This window comes from Rhipicephalus microplus, chromosome 3, assembly GCF_043290135.1.
Source record: "Rhipicephalus microplus isolate Deutch F79 chromosome 3, USDA_Rmic, whole genome shotgun sequence".
Classification (NCBI taxonomy): domain Eukaryota; kingdom Metazoa; phylum Arthropoda; class Arachnida; order Ixodida; family Ixodidae; genus Rhipicephalus; species Rhipicephalus microplus.
The window spans coordinates 180,208,915-180,228,580 of record NC_134702.1 but is presented as its reverse complement, the minus strand read 5'-3'; the positions used below and the strand labels follow the sequence as shown (position 1 = coordinate 180,228,580).

Genomic DNA, 19,666 nt, shown 5'->3' with positions numbered 1-19,666 from the left:
GGTCCGTTCGTTTATTCGAAAGGAAACCAAAACACAGCGATAAACAAAGCCACAAGTGCTTTCGAAGCCCACATGTACGAATACTATAGGCAAGATTAGGCAAATTTGTGTACCGTCGGCCATAGAGTTTCGTAAATATACTCTAGAGGAAACTCTGTCGCTAGTGTCTATGGGAGTTGCAACGCACGGCGCATCAGCGAGCATAGGAATGGCTAGTGCACGAATTTGTCTCATCCTCATACTTCTTGCTCCGTGTGTGTTCGTGTGGCTTGAAGCCGTTTGCTCAAGAAAAGAAAATCACCAAATGTTCAGCCATTACGATTCGACATCTAATTCTTTTGGGCTAACAATTTCATATCGGGTCACGAAGTTCAGAAGGCTTCATTCTTTCCTTTGAAACAAAACCAAAACACAACAATAAACGAAGCCACAAGTGCTATTCACCGCCCGTAAGTATAGAGAAGAAATGTTCTAAAAAACGAAAGGGAAGAAGAAAAGTTCGTCATAGAAAAAGCGAAATTGGAGCACTATCCAATGGTAAGGGAAATTGCCTGATGCTTCGTCGATGTTTACAGAGGAAGGAAAATAGGAGGAAAAGAATGGCAGGGAGGTTAACCTGCCTATAGGCAGCCGGTTTGATACCCTGCGCATGGGAGGGAGATGGAGGAGATGAAAGATAGAGAGCAGAGAAGGCAGAGAGATAAACACGGCACATTCGGCAGCACACGCGTGCACACTCAGTCATAGTCTAGTCTTGTCTTTCGCGGTGTGTGACATTGCAGTTAGAACCGCTCGTTCAGGTCTGTGTCGCGTAGGAATTTCAACAGAGCTTTTGTCGCCTTCTGTTGCCATGTCTTCTCTCGGGCACTTGACAGAATATTGTCCACAGACATTTGGCTATTTTTGATGCGCGCAAAAACGGACTCCAGTAATTGTCTCTGGATGTCATACAACGGAGAGTCGCACAGGATGTGGTGTTGCGTCTCTTCGTAACGACAGGCATCGTAGAGAGCGTTGTCGGCCATTCCTATGACAAAGGAATAAGATTTTGTAAATGCCACTCCTAGCCATAAGCGATGAGAAGGGTGGTTTCACTTCGGTCGAGTTCACTGGGCATGCGGAGAGCCATCAAAGAGGACAGGTGGTGTTGACGATTCGTCTCGTTGCTTGGTGGGCACCATAGTGAAAACGTGGTTTCACGCGCAAGTCGTTGAAGATTACTGGCAGCATCGCTCCGCGAAAGTGATATGGCTTCTTCTCGTGTTCCTTCAAGAGCTGTCCGCGCGGCAGTATCGGCATGTTCATTCCCTATGACGCCGCGATGACTTGGCAGCCACTGAAACGTCACATGATGCCCTTTCTCGTGTGAAGTGTGGAGAAGGCATCGAATTTCGAAAACAAGCTTTTCGTACGGCCCGCGACGCGGTGCTGAGAGCACAGATTGTAGGGCAGCCCTTGAGTAGCTGAAAATTGACCATTGTTGCGGTGGTTCCCGATTGACCACACAAAGTGCAGGGCGCAAAGCAGCTAGTACCGCTGCTGTAGATGCTGTGAGATGGTCAGTCCTAAAGCTGATGGTAACACCACTTGCTGGGACAACTACTACACCTGGCGAACACTGGCGGTTCGTGGAGCCATCGGTATACATATTGTTGCACCGGTGTCTACCAGAGCCATCGTGGGAACATCGTCAATGAATACATGAACCTTGTTGTGAAGCATGTGAACTAATGGAGGCATACTTGTGTGCAAAGCGGTACGTCCAGCGACCTCGCCTCCATCGGCCACGCCGGCTAGTTTCCCGGTGGCGGAGAGGAAAGCCGCGGCCGGGGACGGGGAGATGGGGACCGTCGCTGGCGCGTAGTAGGTGGCGTCAAGCTCCTCACAGAGGCAGGCGAGTCACTGCGGATGTTCGGCCGGTGCCCGTGCTTCTGGGCAGTAGAATCCGAAGGCCAGTAGGCGTAATCGGGCTGTTGGCTTCGCCGTGCAAGCATCGCTGGTCGGTCAGAAAACGTCGTGCGTGGGCGACGTCGTGATGGGCAAAACCGGGCGATATGTCCGCGAACACCACACTGGTAGCACACGGGGCGTTCCCGAGGCACATTGAATGCTGCGGTGTGGAGAGGATGCTCAGGGAACTATTGCCACTCGGACACAAACGGAGGCGGTTGGCTGCCGTAGCTATAACTGCTGCGGGGCGCATAAGAGAACCCGACGTAAGTAGCCTGTGGTGGCGGAGCCCTCAGCCGTGGACTGCGGGTGGAGTAACTGCGCTCGTCGAAACTCGCAGCATTGATGCTTGGGGATAGTGGTATCACACTGCGGGTCTCCAGCTTGCATGGGAACAGAGACATGGCGACGCAGTTCCTCCCGTACAATCTGACGAACGGTGGAGGAAAGGTCGGCAGGTAGAGAATTTTGGCAGACATCGACGGTGGCAACAGTCGTGACGTTGGCCAGACGTCCGAACTTCGATGTGATGCGACGAGTTTTAAGAGCCTCGAAGGTTCGGCAGTGGTTAATCACGTCGGCCACGCATTCCAGGCTCTCCTTGCCAATGAGGAAGTGGTAGACGTCATCGGCGATGCCCTTGAGTATATGGCCCACTTTGTCTTCTGTCATGTGGGCATCCACCGACTTGGACAACTTCAGAATCTCTTCAATGTAGGTTCTGCATGTCTCACCGGTGACTTGAGCCCTCTGCGACAACGTCTGCTCGGCACGTTTCTTCTTCGTTGCTGGGTCTCCACAGCATTTCTTAATTTCCTCCACAAACTGGTCCCAGGTTGTCAATGTGTCTTCATGGTTCTCAAACCATACCAGGGCCGTGAAATCGAGGAAGAGCCCCACGTGAGACAGCTGGCTAGCCGCATTCCAACCGTTCGAACGGCTCACCCGCTGATAGTGGTTCAGCCATTCGTCCACGTCATCGCCGGGTTTCCCTGTGAAGGTTCGCGGCTCCCTGTAGTGGTAGGGCGACGTCCTTGCGGTTGGTTGCTGGTTGTCTTCGTCCGAGCTCATTTCTTGAGGTAATGGTGCCAAGCCCACTAGTCGACGGCTGCGGCGAAGCTCGTGTAGCGGTTCCGTCGTTAGGGGACGGGGCCTCTCCGGTATCACTTGGTAGTAGCTAGCTTACCCAGCACCTTCCACCACAATTGTAACGATGGAACGCGTTTATTTACAAGATGGGTAATGCAGAGGTGTAGCTCAGCGAAGGATCAACAGCGTCGCTCGCGAGTCAGTCGAGTCTCTTCCTCCTCTTCGTCGAATCTTCGCTAGCGCGTTTCAATATGTATACTGTCTGAATATTTCTCGTGCAAAAGAAGAGACAGTTGTTACAGCACGGGTGACGAAAGCTCGGATTTCCTCCGGATCCCTGGTACACTAAAATGCACTTTGGATCGAATAAGACACCAAGGGGGTATCAATGGTTTAGATGCAGGAGTGAAGCCCGAGGGAAGTTTCTCGTTGTATTTCACAATAATTTTAGCGAACGATGCTTGGCGCCTCTCTGAAGGCAACAGTGCAAGGTGATGACAGGGAGCACGTGCGAAATGTCTGATGTGCGTTCTCAGGACTTCTACAACAATGTGAGTTTGTATCGGATAGTCACCAGCAATTGCAATTGTTGCCTCTGTTGACGTACATCTGGGCAGACCAAGGCACACTCACAGTGCTTGGGCTTACACTGCCTGTAGAACATGAACATTGGTCTTGTAGGTATTGCTAAGCACAAGCAAGCTATATTTCAGCAAACCAAGAAACAGGGCTCTGTAGACTTCCATCATTGCGTCTATTGACATCCCCCACGTCTTTCCTGCGAGAAACTTGAACAATTGGGAAATAGCGGTCAGGCGCTTCTTCATATAGACCACATGCGGACTCCAACAAAGGTCCCTATCAATAATGATGCCCAGAAACCAGTGGGTTCTGGCGTAAGAAATCGGTCACCCGCAGATTGAGATGACATAAGAGGTCATCGCTTTGCGCGTGAATGTAGATAAAAGAGCTATGAGATCACATAAATTTAATGGCACAAGCGCGATTTCATCACACAGTTTTGTCCGAAAAGCGATATCTCAAAGAGAAAGATACTTTAAAGAGCGCTCACATCACACTGCAGGAAGGAGCAGAAGCCAAAGTCATTTTCGCGCGAACATTCATAAAAATTCACGCACGACTTTCCTTATTTCGTAATAAACCTTTCTAATTTACGAAATGGTTGTCTTGAACCTTTCTTAGTTTTATTTTTATTCCCGTAAGGTTCCCTCTGTTCCAGCTAAGTGACCTGCTGTGTGGCCATATCCAAGGAAGCCGAGAGATCACAGCACGCACCTCAACAAAAGAAAATAATTGAATATCAAACGAGAAGAGATGGTGATCGGGGACGCGAAAGGTTCGAGATGTTATCGCGGCGCGCACTCGAGACTGCGCTATCAATCAGCCCGACAGCCGGAAGGGGCGGCCGATGAAACAAAGGTGTCGAAGGGTCGCCGATGCCACCCGCGGATCAGCCGCCGGGTTCGCATTTCGTGCGCAGCTCCTCCCGACAACGAGTTCCCAGCGAGCGCACACAACTAGTCGGTACACCATGGCTACATGCCGTCGAACAGTGCATGCAGACATCGTGCAAGACGGGCCCGACGCTACGTCGACGTGCCCCACCGAAGATGTTAACTTCCGACGCACGCTTATTGGATCCTTCGCATTCCTGTGACTTCCCCGTGTGAGCGAGCGTGTTTCCTTCGGTTTGCCTGGGCACACGGTCGATGTGCGTCTGCACCTCCGTGATAAAGGTCGCGATGAGGGTTACTCAGCGTACGTGTAAACAGCTGTTCGAAATTCACACCGCAGATCCGTACGCGCCAGTTGACTGGGTGCGCCGCCGGTGGCCGACTGCCCCTTGCGAGGCGAAAGCCTCGTCTGTTACATGACGCGAGAGGCTTCGCGATATCTGGCGAGACGTTGTCGGTAGTGTCGTCCACGGGAATGAAAAAGAATACTGAAGCTGATAAATTTTCGCCAAAAGTCACGTGGTGCTCAAATGAATGAACGCGCATCCATTGCCGTACCAATAGACACAGGAGCGTGCAATACCGCGTGAGATGCAGCGATAGCCGTAGGGAGGGGGGCAATAATTCACTACACAATTGAAAAAGGAAGTAAATTGTGAACAAAATAAACATAAGATGCTTTTCGCCTTCGAGTCTTTTTTAGCCAAATGCGTGGGAACCTCGAAATTCTTATTGAATATTGGTGTCTCTGTAGCAGTTTTAAAATTCCTTAGCCGCGGCCGTGCATATAGAGTGTTGCTTTTGTATATAGTCTGTTTTCGTATAAAACCTGAAACGTTTCGTTCGTAAATTGGTCAGCGTGGTGCCTCCTCTCTAAAGTGGCCATGGACAAACACGTGCTACATTGCAGCTAAGAATTGTAACGAGGGTGATTGATGATTGATATCTGGGATTTAACGTCCCAAAACCACGATAAGATTACGAGAGCCACCGTAGTGGAGGGCTCCGAAAATGTCGCCAACCTCAGGATCTTTAACGTGCACCCAAATCTGAGTCCACCGGCCTACAACATTTCCCCTTTCATCGGAAATGTAGCCGCCGCAGCTGGGATTCGATCCCGTAACCTGCGGGTCAGCAGCCGAGTACCGTAGCCACTAGACCACCGCGGCAGGGCTGTAACGAGAGTGAACACACCTCTACCGGGGGGGGGGGGGATGATTCTCGCATGAAAAGAAGATAAAAGTGAGCCACGTAACTTGCTCTCAGGGGGAGGACACCTCAACAGCAGCCCACGAGGGGTGGGCGTAATGGAGGGATCAAAAGGATAGAGAGGAATTGAAGGTATAGAGATAGAGAAAGGAGCCGGAGGAGAGAGAGGCGCAGGGACAGCCACATACGGAAGTAAGGAAAAGATAGGAAGATGCACACGGCCTCTGAAGTCTGATGATGGGGCACCACTCAGCGAGACCTCTTGTCGGCGTTAGGAGATGGCATAAAGCGAGCCGTCGGCCAGAGCTGCGCTGTCGACGGAGATCGCGGGGGCACAACCAGTCGGCACTAAATCCAGCGAGTGAGTGCTCACGCCTACTGTGTATTCTGTGCATTAGTTTCTTTAGTGCAGCAGAGCTGTCTTGGAGAGAATTGCACAATATTACGTTATGTTCTGTGCTGTTCGGTTCTAACTTGTGTGGTGAAAGCAGGTTCTGGTTTTAATTACTCAGCTGCTGCCGGTCTGCAGCGCAGAAGAAAAAAATGGAGATGCGCAGGAGCACTGGTTACAAAAAAAAACGACCATTAAATTCACCTGAGTGGTGCTGTGGTGATGAAAATGAGTTCGCGTGAGTGGTGCCGTGGTCATCAAAATGAGACTATTGTTCACATTTTTCCTCAAATGCGTATACTGTACGCAAATGAAATAAAATTATTAAAAACTAAGAAAATTTGGACAGGCACTCCCCTTCATATTACAGAGATTACTCAATTGAAGCGTGTTCTGAAAAACAACTTCAGCAAAAGGCGCTTTGAACGATGAACAAGCATATACGAACTGATACTGCGTGTGGAGCCTGGACAGAGATTCGTGCCTATAGCTGTCAAAGTTAATTGATTGATTGATTGACTGATTAATTGATATGTGGTGTTTAACGTCCCAAAACCACCATATGATTATGAGAGACGCGATAGTGGAGGGCTCCGGAAATTTAGACCACCTGGGTTTCTTTAACGTGCACCCAAACCTGAGCACACGGGCAAACAACATTTCCGCCTCCATCGGAAATGCAGCCGCCGCAGCTGGGATTCGAACCCGCGACCTGCGGGTCAGCAGCCGAGTACCTTAGCCACTAGACCACCACGGCGGGGCTATAGCTGTCAAAGTGATTCTGCTAAGTGAAATCCTGCACGTTATCTTCTTTATTTCTTTCCGTTCACGTGCCCCGCCACGGTAATCTATAGAGGCTAAGGTACTTGGCTGCTAACCCGCAGGTCACGGGATGGAATCCCGGTTGCATTTTCGATGGAGGCGAAAATGCTTTAGGCCCATGTGCTCAGATTCGGGCGCACGTTAAAGAACCCGAGTGGTCGAAATTTTCGGAGCCCACTATTGCAGCGTCTCTCTTAATCATATAAAGGTATTGAAACGTTATCCCCACATATTAATCAATCCCTCCACGTAAACTTCATTAAAGATTAATATCATCCAACTGAGAAAACAAAGAAACAAACGAAGATAGCTTTTGCGTTCCAGTCGACTTGGAGAAATGCTTTGGTAATCGTACAACTTTCTATGGCCTTGTCATTCAACGTCAAGCTGGTCAGTCAATGTCGACATTTTTCAGTTGAACGCATCTTCAGCTACATGGTGAGCAAAATGAAGGCTTTCGTTATTGTCTTTGTGGACTTCGCAGGATGGTGGCACTTAACAATTACTCTTACGACAAATACCCCACGAGTAGCGAAATTGTTCCAAACGGCCATCCCGTTTCACAACCGGTGCCAGACGCCCCCCTGGACAACTCCATTTCATTGGTATGCGTCGTCCGTCGCAACCAGAGCGAAGGCCGCGAACTACTTGCGCCACGTGTGTGCGTGGAAATTTTCCCGAAGCTGGCTTGCAATCGAAGCACTAAGCATTTTCGCATCCTCCGCTATTTTTCTTCACCAATGGCTCTAAGACATTTCCAGAGCCATCGGCTGCGCACTGCACTCATACGTACTGGACGATCATTAGCACCGGTTTTGAAATAGTCAAGAAATTAAAAAAGACAAAACACACACTATCATTGCTGGGTTTTCACAGAATGCGTAGACCGTGTCAGCGGGAGGCTTTTAGACTGCCGGCGAATCGCCCACGCGCTGGACATCGGTCTTCCAAGTTTGCCTGTCATCCATCGCTATTCCAGCAGCGGTGCTTATGTGGGTTCCTTCGAGAAACACCGAAGCGCAGACACATATTTCTTCTCATTCTGAGAAATCTTTTGATCGCGCCTCGTCTTAGTGTCGACGCTTAGTTTTACGAATTCATCCAATTAGTCTCAAACAGCGACGTGAACTTCAAGTGAACCCGTGTCAATCGAAATAACAGTGTGGTCAAACTTCTATTCTACGAACAAAACTCTATTCTACGAACACGTCGGTCCTGTGCCTTCGTAGAAGCGTACGAAAACACTAGCGTGTAATATTGACTGGTGCGTGGGTGCAGAAGGTGTCTAATCCGAAAGACAGGGGTCACAGCAACAAAGAGCGATCCACCCAGAAAATGCGGCCTGCAGCTTCACGATACACGCGGCCCAAAAATGTGCTACAGGGTGCACTGTGAAGTACGACGCACAAACGTCACCATAAAAAAACCACCGCCCGGTGGGCTTGTATGCGTGACAGCTACTGATTAATACCGCGATAGAAAGCTGCGCACATTAGCTTGACGATGGCGCCCCGATAAGATGGGAATGTGTATGGAGGGAAGTGTTCGCTTTGTTCTTTGATTCGCAGTAACCATACCACTCGTATATAATAGAATCAAGCGCTTTGTTTTAGGTTACCGCCGGACGGCCTTCGTTTCACACGCCCACCTGCGGTGACCCGACGAAGAGCGGCAATCAATTAATGGCGAACACGCATCGACTGCGCTCTGTGGCCACTGCCTATCCCGGTTCCCACCGAACCGCTGAAGTCGACAAAGCCGTATACTGCAGAGTGCGCAAGGCTGTCTTATATTGTCCGTGCGCGGTTCCTCAACGGATGCACCTCGAGCAGCCGACCGCTGGCGGCGCCATCATCACTGCACACGGCGCCATTTAAGATTCTAGAAGAAGCAAACATCAAAAAAGAGGAACAAGAAGCCGCTCGTACAACGAAGATGCGAGCGCTCTTGCTCTCCGCCCATCTACATGCGCGCGCAATTCGATGCCATCTGCATTTATAAAGGCCACCATTAACCCCGTGTCGAACCGAGGGCGACGCCGTGTAAAGGAAAGAGAGTGCCGTGTAGTGTACATCCGACCACGCATGCATTACACGCCAATCCGCTCGCTCGCACCCGGCCGTGCATGGATAATCGCGTTTACCCAAGTCTCACTCGGATCGTAAACGCGCACTTTCTCGATCGTCAGCTACTCCGGGTCACGGCTCTCTCCCCCTCGTGAATCTCTTTCTCTCTAAGCAGAAAGAACGAGCTTGCGCGTGCGCGAACCGGCGCCCTTGGCGCCCTCAGCCCTATTGTTTTGCCCCTCCATCGAGCGAACCGATCACGTAATGCGTTCGGCTGACCGACACCACGTACCCGCATGGGTCTTTCTCTTTGTTCTTCCCAGGAGGAAGCGACGACCACAAATGAACAAAAATCGTCTAATACAAAACCGACAGCAACGACGGCACGTGGGATGCGTCGTTATATTTGACGCTCTTTTTTATATAGGCACTAAGCGTTTGGCTGAGTGAACCCTTGCGCAGAGCAGATTTCGCGCACCGCTTACGCAAACGCAACTGATGCGAGTCCGAATGTCAGAACTCATTACGTCGCGAGGCTCCGTTGCCGTCGATTTGGATGCGCTCATCGGTGATGCCACTTCTCCGCTGGGCAGCGTATCGCCGTATGGGTAAATTGACTACAAAGAAATGGAGCCCAAGGTACGTGCCGCGAATGACCAACGCGGCTACAGGAAGAGAGAGTCTTTAACAGGAAGTGTGTTGGCGCGACCTTTTGCAGACGGCTCATTGTTGTCCCCTTGCACACGATGAGCGCATGTTGCTCAGCGCCGCCGCGGGGGAGCGCAGCGGTATGAGTGCGGTGCAATGGGCAAAAGTGTTATCTCATAAAGATTGAAAGAGCCGTAAATCTTCGGAGTCGGGACGTTTAGATTTGAAATGACTGAGGCATCCTATGAAGAATATGAGCGGCGAAAAGTTTGACATATGTCCCCTGTGTCATAGTCACCGATTTTTTCTGCAGAATCGTACATATATACAAAATCTCTCGTGCCTCGTTGTCACTGAAGGTTCCGTCTGGACGTCACTCTACCAGATCGCACAGGCCTTTTGTGCTTTACCATTCTATTTTCTTTCCGGGATCTTTTCCTTTTCCTTTGCTTTCTTTATTGCATTCTTGCTTAGCCTGATGCCACGTAAAACATCTTCAATTGACGGCAATTCATTTTTTTATTTCCCCGCTGTAAGAAAGAGATATATTGTGAATGCTGTTCTTCAGGAAAGACGTGCTGCAGATAAAGGCACGGGCATGGTAAAGAAGGCTGTTAGATAGGACTACGAATTTTCTGCGCATCTCTAGAGACCTCACCGTCAGAGAGACTAGAACAGTGTACTGTCTCGGTAGTTTCTAGGACTGTTAGACATGAGTGTTTGTTAGAAAACATGGCTGATTCTTCCATCATACGAGTCAATACAACCCAAAAATGAAAGGCGCCTTCGCATATGTAGTGTTCTTCGCACACTGATAGCTTGCACAACGTCTATTGGTGTTTGGAGCAATAGCACCACTTGAACTCGGTTCACCCACGTCAACACCTAGTGTCACATTTCTATCGCGATGACTAATGCCTGTGGCGTGCTAGCACGTGCCACGAAAATCCGACCAGGAGAAGACGACGACGCACCGAACACGAGATGATTCGCTAGTTCCGTAGACTGTCACGCCGCCCCGCGGCCACCAGCGTATTTTTTTCATATATTATTGGCGTTCATAGCGGCGTTCATTAGCGGCGTTCATAGCATGTGCATGTACAAGACGTCTTGGCTAGTGTTGAGCCTTCACGAGAACGTTTCTGTTGTAGTTACCAGGCGCACAAAGGTCAATGCAATCGCAGCACAGCGAAAATGGTGCGCTTTTCAGACACAGCGAAATAACAACTGAGACGCTTATTCGCGTTCGTCTGTACCTGTGAGCACGTTTTGTGCGTCATTTGTGCTTCTTAAACGCGGGGCGCGTTTAGTTCTGCTTGCCATTCGGCGCGTGACCTTCCGATTTGTTGCTATCGCGTTCATTGATTTGCCTTTGCGGCAAAGCTGTCACTTTTTTTTTCAATTCAAGTATGCGTCAAAAGTATCGACATTGCGATAGCTAGCTCAGTGAAATCTTACATTGATAAATATCCGCTCAAAACTGAGGACGTGAAAATAAATACAGATTGTCATAACACCCTTTGGGCTGTTGCGTGACAAACCACGTAATGATCGTGAGGCACGCCTTTAGTGGAGGGCAACGTGCATGGACATCGCACGCCAGAACAAGTGATGTGTTTGGCATTGATGTGTTTGGCATTGATGTTTGGTTCTTGTTCGGGTCTGTAAACGAATCTACAGAGTGCACACAGATTACAAAAAAGTTTATTAGAGTTCTCGAAAACATTCCTACGCGTTCACCTACGCAGCACTTATTCCCGGAAAATAATATAATGCCTATTGCAAAAACATTCCATTACTTACTGTGTAAAGCAGTAAAGCAGGCTACGCTTACCAACTCCACATTTTTTTTTCTAAACTTGCAAAACTTCAAGAAAGCACCGCAACCTATATACCAAACAAGGCATGTTGAACCGTTCTGTGTCAAAACATACAAATCTACATATGGACTGCAAGCCCTACAAAATAGGCTTCCAGGGCTATTCAATGAACTAAATCGCCAGGACATTAGATTTCCCGAAAGGACTTTCCAAGGACTACGACAGTATTTTAAAAAATGTTGAATGTTCTGATTGTTTGTTGCACATCGGTACAGATGATGTCAAAAAGACTTATCTTTCATCTATATATCGATTGCCTCGTACTGGTGTCTTTAGAAAAATTGTATTTTTTCATTGTTCCTTTCTTTTTCTCCAGTGTATAGCCCTGTCTTGAATGTGTTATTATTTGTATAAGAAAATACATTATGTTCTCTGTTATTGTTTGTATATTACATAATAGCATGTGAAATTGTGTAATGCCGAAATTAGTGTAGTACCTCAATACGGCTCCTACGTATTTACGGTGTTGGTGGTAAGTTTTTATCAGTTTTCTTTTTTGGTGTTTAATTATTTATTTATTTTTATCTTTCTGTTCTTCTTCGTTTCCTTTCAATATAAAAGTTGTACTTGACGTTGCCATTACGCTGCCCAGTGCTTGGGGGCTTGCAGCTCTGTCAAACTGTCGATTTCTGACGGCTTTTACTGCTCGCTTCCAGCGTCATGTACGTTGTGCAAGATGTATACAAGCGTCATGTACGTTGTACAAACAAAAAATGCCTTCAGACAAAATATATAATTAGTGATCTCACAGCCAAGACATCTGGTTGCCTGACTGTGCACGCCCATCATCGTGATATAGCCGCAGTTGTTAACATAAACCTGGACACAGCATATCGTGAATGCCACGCAGAGACACCAGCAAGCACATAATAAGAACTCGATTTGCATTTCTCCAAAGCGTCGTCAATGAATTCGGTGTGCACGCCCGAGTCATAGGGTAAGCTACGTCTGTGCTCGTGCATGCACTACCCCACTGTGGTTCGGCAACACGGAAGGCAGAGGTTCGTAGCTCGAGCAGCGAACACATGCAGGCGTTACGCGTCATGCTGGCCTTCACCAAGGCATGACATTCAGCGGTCGACATCGTTGCCTTTCTGTAGGGCTTATTGCAATACTTTTGTTAGTCGGTGCTATCACGCTCGAAGCCGTCTCGGCGGCGTAGCAACACCGCCAGTGCATGCGGAAGCTGCCCTAACTCCGACAATTAGCTGTCGCAAGCTGACACAAAGCGAAAACCGAAGAACGTCTAGGGCGACTACACGATGCCAAAGGTTCTCGCCGGAATCGAAACGCTAGAACATGCCCCTTGAGACTGGGAATCTCGAAGCCCATGCGTAAACAGCGTCGTCGCCGAATTGTTTTCTGTAGGCGCTACTGAGTGTGATGCCAAAATACTTCCCTTGGCCGCTAACAGACGGCGGCGCCACACAGTAGCGTCGCCGTCTGTTAGCGGACAATATTTACGCCTCCGACAGAGAGCACCTTGCGAGAGAGAATGCGTGAAAGACATAAGGAGCGTCTGCGGTTTGTCATGCATTTGCATTGGTACTTTAGCCGATAGTACACCGGGCACTTCTGGTCGTGGTGAGAAAGCTACTCTACAGGTTCGATCCCCGACGGCGCAACATTCAGATGCTCGAACAAAGAGAGAGCGACAGCCGGCACAGGTGGAGGAGAGAGGAGTTTTCGTAACTTTTATTTTATTCATGTGTTTTAGTAAGGGGTTGGCTGAAACGCCTCAACTAGGTGGTCGTTGCAACGAGCTGTCAAGAATCTGCCCTATTGTTCCCTCTTTGGGTGCGCAGACTATAAGACAGTGCGCGCGTACCACTCCTCCAGTACGGCCATGCCATTGCAAATTAACCGCACCCCCTTCCGCAGCGTAGTGTACCTTACCCGGATATCCAAACCACGCTAGCATCCCTGACCATCAGCAAGCTGCAGCAGCGTGGCTGCGGCTGCTCCACCAAGTTGGCTTTACGACTCAACTAGACATCGGCGTTATCAATCTTGTTGTACGCCTTCCCACTGGTGGCTTCGATACCCTTCAGGAGAATGAACCGGATGGTCATCAGAGGAGAGCAGTGAGGGTCATCCTAGGATTCCCAAGTAATGCCCCGTGGCAGAGACCCTGGCCTAGGCCAGGGAGTGCCCCTGTCCCTGCGCATTCTCCAGCGTGCGCTGGGGCGCGTCGACCGCCTTCACCATGCCACCGACGGTAAGACCATCTTCTAGCACCTCCGCAGCCAGCCGAGGTCAAGGATGGTCGGTATCTGTGCACTCTACCACCGGAGGGTCCCGGATCCACCAGTCTCGGTGGCTCCTCGACCACCCCGTCGCCGGCCGCCTGAGGTCCACCTGTCCTTGGACGGAGAAACCAAGTGCCGAACGCCTCCTGCAGCTCTGCAACAGGCCGCCGTCTCCAAGCTCCAGGAGCAAATAGCAGGCCGGCAACTGGTCTTTACCGACGGATCCGTCATGCCAGACGGTACAGTGGCAGCTGCCTGCGTTATCCCATCCCGAACCATCAGCAGGCAGTGCCGACGACCCTTCCCGGCGAGCTCCATAGCTACGGAGCTGGTGGCACTTCACCTGGTGGCAGACCTGCTGGCTGAAGACGTCCCTGCTGAGCTGGTTGCAATCCTTTATGAGAGCAAGGCAGCAGACGCTGGCCAACCATCGTCATTCCGGGCTCACGGGGAGCCTCCTGGCATCCAAGTATCGGGCTCTTGCGGCGACCGGGACGTCCGTCTTCTTTCACTGGCAGCCCTCTCGCGTGGGCATAGCAGGTAACAAGAAGGCGGACACGCTGGCCAAGGCAACACACCAGCCGGGCACCCCCATCACCCAGATCGTGGCGGCCAAAGGCTTCACACCGGCTCGCCTCAAAAAGTTCACAACCAAGCTGCCTCGGTCCATCCGGACCAGAGGGTGGCCAACGGGCGGGGACCCAAGCGTCTTCCCGAGGTAGGCCTTACCAGGAGGGAACGAGCAGACCTGCTGCAACTGCAGACTGGATATGTGTGGACGGCGGCTCGCCGCTAATTTAAGAGACGCTGCGTCTCCCCAGCCTACAGCCGCTGCGGTGACCACGAGACCCTCGAGCACGTTCTCTGTGCCTGCCCTGCCTTGACACAGAAACACTTGAGGGTCACCGCGGCCTGCTGGAGACCTGCTCTTCCTGCGACCACCCTGGAGCACCTGCTCTTTCAATCTCATCCCCGTTTACCAGCACTCGAGATCTTAGTGAAGTTCCAAGACGATACGGGAATCACGGCCTACCACTGAGAACGGGAGCCTTGCCACCCCCATCCTTGCTGCCGGACTGCTGTTCGTGCTGAGGACGTCTGCGCCACTACTCACCTTACGTTTTCTCTTCTACCCACTTTTTCACCATTCCGGGCCCCTTCCCGCAAGCGCTACGCCATGCTCCCAGCCAGGCTGCAGAAATTAGGTGCCTTCATCTTCTAACCACTATTACGACCACCACCAATCCTCCATTTCCTTTCTCACCAGTTCCTTTCTTGAATGGTTTGAAACACATATGCACAACAGTACATACATACATACATACATACATACATACATACATACATACATACATACATACATACATACATACATACATACATACATACATACATACATACATACATACATACATACATACATACATACATACATACATACATACATACATACATACATACATACATACATACATACATACATACATACATACATACATACATACATACATACATACATACATACATACATACATACATACATACATACATACATACATACATACATACATACATACATACATACATACATACATACATACATACATACATACATACATACATACATACATACATACATACATACATACATACATACATACATACATACATACATACATACATACATACATACATACATACATACATACATACATACATACATACATACATACATACATACATACATACATACATACATACATACAAGCTAGATGTTATCGGAAGCACGTGTTTCGTCTGATGTTCAGTCTTCATTACCATTGTAACGTACATATGACGTCCATAACAGTTCTAAATACACGAACCATCAGCAAACCCGCAAGGCGTACTCATGTGACGAAAAAAGCGATAGAGATACGCGAGCGTTGTGCAAATTGCACGCTGATTTCTCCAGGAAAGGCGTTCGGAGAGTCACGCAAATGATGTCTTCGACTTCAAACGAGGAAAAGCAACATAACTTGTCATCTCAAGGAAACTGCAGTTATATACGATTCGCTTCAGTTGCTTAACGTCGCAATCAGGGCCGCTCAAGCACGTGTTTGCGAGTTTACGTAACAATGCATCTCGCAGAAGTATCGAGCAAATGCTTTCCCTCTCGTATCCGTGTGTGGAAGCCAGGTAATTCTTATACGCAGAAGCACGTCCCTATCCCTGTGTTCTGTAAAACCTGCGTCACTTCGAAAGACATCAGTGTCAGAGTGGAATATATCGTGACGGCGCGTAAGGGATCTTTCGTAAAGGGTGTTTAAACTTCGTAGAAATCATTATTATCAGCCTTACTACGCCCACACAAGGCAAAGCCCACTTACACATTTCGCAAAATAACCCGGTCCTCTGCTTGCAGCGGCCACGTTATTTTCTGGAAACTATTTAATCTCGTCTGCCCAACTAATTTGCTGCCTCCGCTTAGCGCACTTGCCTTCTCTTGGAGCTCTGTTATTCTCAATGACCTACGGCCTTCTTGCTATGTACGCATCGCCCACGCCCATTCTTCGTTCTTGATTCCGGCTACGAGCCTCTCAAACAATACCTTTCTTTCTTACTTTTATCGTTAAGACTTCATGCCGGCAGTCCTGGTAAATTAAGTAGCATGCGATGGCTGATCAGTCAGTTGTCATCTTGTGCAAATATCATGTACCACTTGACAACGGTGTAAGAATTCATTCTTACACCACGCACGTGATGCCATCTGCAAGAAAGAGGGCTCCACACTCGCCGCCTCGGTTACAAGTGGTCCTTGCTAGCCCCTCTCTCTCTCCCTTTATCAGAAAACCTTCGAAATATATATATATATATATATATATATATATATATGAGATCTAACAGACAGTAATGCCAAGGAATGTACAGGGGAAGTTATTAGAACCAATAGAATGTAAATAAGAAGAAAGAAAAGTGGATGAAAAAATTACCAACTGTGAGCAGGAATCGAACCTACGACCTTCGAATTACGCGTTCGATGCTCTAACCACTGAGCTATCACAGCGGCCCTCCCTCCATCCACTTTTTTGGGTTTATCTGTGAATTTAGAAGTAGGAGTGACAGTCAGCGCCATCTATAAGCCAAATGACGAGTGTGAATACACTCTTATGCGCATGTTTGGCGTCACGTAGCACGTGAACTTATTATGAGCGGGCACTTGATTAATTGTCCCTCTTATACAACCTAAACACACCAAGTCTGCCAGTACGAGACCCTCGTTCAATGAAATAAGGGAAAGAAGTGTATACCTAAGGGCTCGTCTTTCCGTGTTTCAACACAATATTAATGAGATCTAACAGACAGTAATGCCAAGGAATGTACAGGGGAAGTTATTAGAACCAATAGAATGTAAATAAGAAGAAAGAAAAAAGAAAAGTCCACTTTTCTTGAAAAAAATAAAATATGAAACTATCATAATCATGATAAAATAAAATATGAAACTATCATAATCATGATAGTAGGCACGCGATCACTTCTCCATCTTCTTCATCTATCTTCCTTCTTTCTCTTCTGCTTCGCTCAATAAAGTAAAAATATTAAAGAAGGATGATAAATAAAATATAGAACGCAAGCATAGCCATGTGTAGTATAGTGATAGCAAGGACCGGGAAAGAGACAAGTGAGGGTGTGAAAGCCTAGCCAAGCCATGGCACCAGCTTAGGTGAGATCTGTTGTGGCGCAGCCTTGCGCAACTTAGTGCAAGCTACGTTAATTTCATTACATCGTCACGAAAGTATATATCTTTAGTAACGTACAGCATAGGCCCACCGCAAGATGGATGTGACACAGTATAATTCCTGCGATGGCTTGCAGCAATTGACGGGCAAATATTATAATACAGTCACATACACGCTAAAACTGTGCATATACAGATACCGCAGTCGTTGGCACTTTGTGACAGCAGTTCCCTCAGATAAGGTCACGGCAATTAAAACGGCAAAAGGCAGGCCGTGGCCGAGACTTCCAAGAATGCGACTGCCATACATGCAACCAGTCTCCGTAGCCGTTCGGTCCGGCTCATCAGCTCAGCGAACACCATCGACTCTGCAGGCTGCTCGCAGCAACACCCACATTGTGGCCACCGGCACTGTATCTCGGTCACCGTACGCGGGGACCACCTTCGCGCGTCAAGTCGAATGCACGCGCTATTCAGCTTCCGTGTGCGCACAGACGCCGCCGCGTGAAATTGCCGAGCACGCATATACACACGCATAGGGCATACTGCGAGCTCACGCAAGAATGACCGCGCCCTGACGCGAGCGGGCCCAGGGCGGGCGGTGGGACGAGTGTCAAGAGTGTTGCTGTTGTTCCGCGCCCGACACCCTGTGACCGCCCATCTCGGGAGAAGTGCGGGACCGTGTACGCATTGGAACAAAGGAACAACTGCCTGGAGGCCTCAATGAATACGGCCGCACCGCTGTAGTACAATCGAGAGAATGAAACGGGATAGTCAGATACACATGCGCGCAGGTATTCGCGCGGCGTCGCTCTTGAAAACTCAACAGCGCTCGCCTTCGCTCCATCGGTGCAGGAATGCTACAAGTAAACCCCCTCCTATTCTCTTCATGCAGTATATCATGATACGCTCCGGTAATGCCCGGCTTCTTGCATGTGTCTCTCCGGTTCCCACACGCGCGCCCTGCAGTTCTTGCGGGTGCGATAAGCCATTGTCTTCCGAGGCGCACCCTGTATGTGCGGGACGATGCTTCCCAGCTGTGGCACCCCTCATCAGCCCCGGGGGCATGCATGACATACGCGCGGCGGTCGACGCGACCAATGAGGTGCGTCCTTGTCTGATTCCATAGCTGTGGCAATTTCAATGGTATACACCACCTGTTAATTTCCTCCTCCTCGACAAGCTTCTACACTAGCTAAGAAGGGAAGATATTTGGGGTTCGGAATGGGTCCCCTCGATGACTCGAGTGCACGGTGGCAGCGCGAAGGAAGAGCCGTAGTCCGGTGAAGAGACGCTTTATTGCAGCCTCAGGCGACTACCCGAGTCCAAGCCCGAACATCCGCTCTACATCAGCCGCATTGATTGCGCTACACCCAACATGCTCGTAATTGGTGCCTCATACTAACTCCACCGATCGAGCGAGTTTCTAAATCACGTGATCCCTGAGGCACCCCTATCACAGCGGGTCGTTGCAGCGGTGTGCAACATTGCGGTATAAGAAGGACAAACGTTAAGTTTCACAGGCCGTTAGTTTACATCGAGCGGCATGCACGCTCCGAACAGTGTTCAAGGGAGTGCGAAACACCGGTTGGCCTTTATTTCGAGATCGCGACTATTGACCCGAACGTCGCGGGATCGAACCTCGGCCAGCGAAGTTTGGCAAAATGCTCGAGGCACGTATACTTGGATGAAGATTCACGTTAATGATCCGAAATGACTGAATTAATGAATGAATGAATGGACTTTATTTAAAGTCCGGCAGTTTTCCCGGGTGACCCGCCGCGGTGGTCTAGTGGCTAAGGTACTCGGCTGCTGACCCGCATGGCGTGGGTTCGAATCCCGGCTGCGGCGGCTGCATATCCGATGGAGGCGGAAATGTTGTAGGCCCGTGTGCTCAGATTTGGGTGCACGTTAAAGAACCCCAGGTGGTCGAAATTTCCGGAGCCCTCCACTACGGCGTCTCTCATAATCATGAAGTGGTTTTGGGACGTTAAACCCCACATATCAATCAATCAATCAATCAGTTTTACCGGGCGAGGTGAGAAAAGAGTGGATTAACCCCTGTCCCTTCCCACTCTCCGTTGATTATGATGGCGGTGGCAGTAAACATTTCTGCAGCCTATACCGTGTCCATAATCATGGTTCTGAAACGTAAAACCCGAAAAATTA

The 19,666-nt window shown here is 49.3% G+C and overlaps 1 non-coding gene across 1 annotated transcript; it reads right to left on the bottom strand.

The window, feature by feature from the left end:
- Window positions 1-16,752: 16,752 nt before the first annotated feature.
- TRNAT-CGU (transfer RNA threonine (anticodon CGU)) lies at window positions 16,753-16,825 on the bottom strand. Its single transcript has one exon. It is a non-coding gene; the product is annotated as a tRNA-Thr (tRNA).
- Window positions 16,826-19,666: the final 2,841 nt, after the last annotated feature.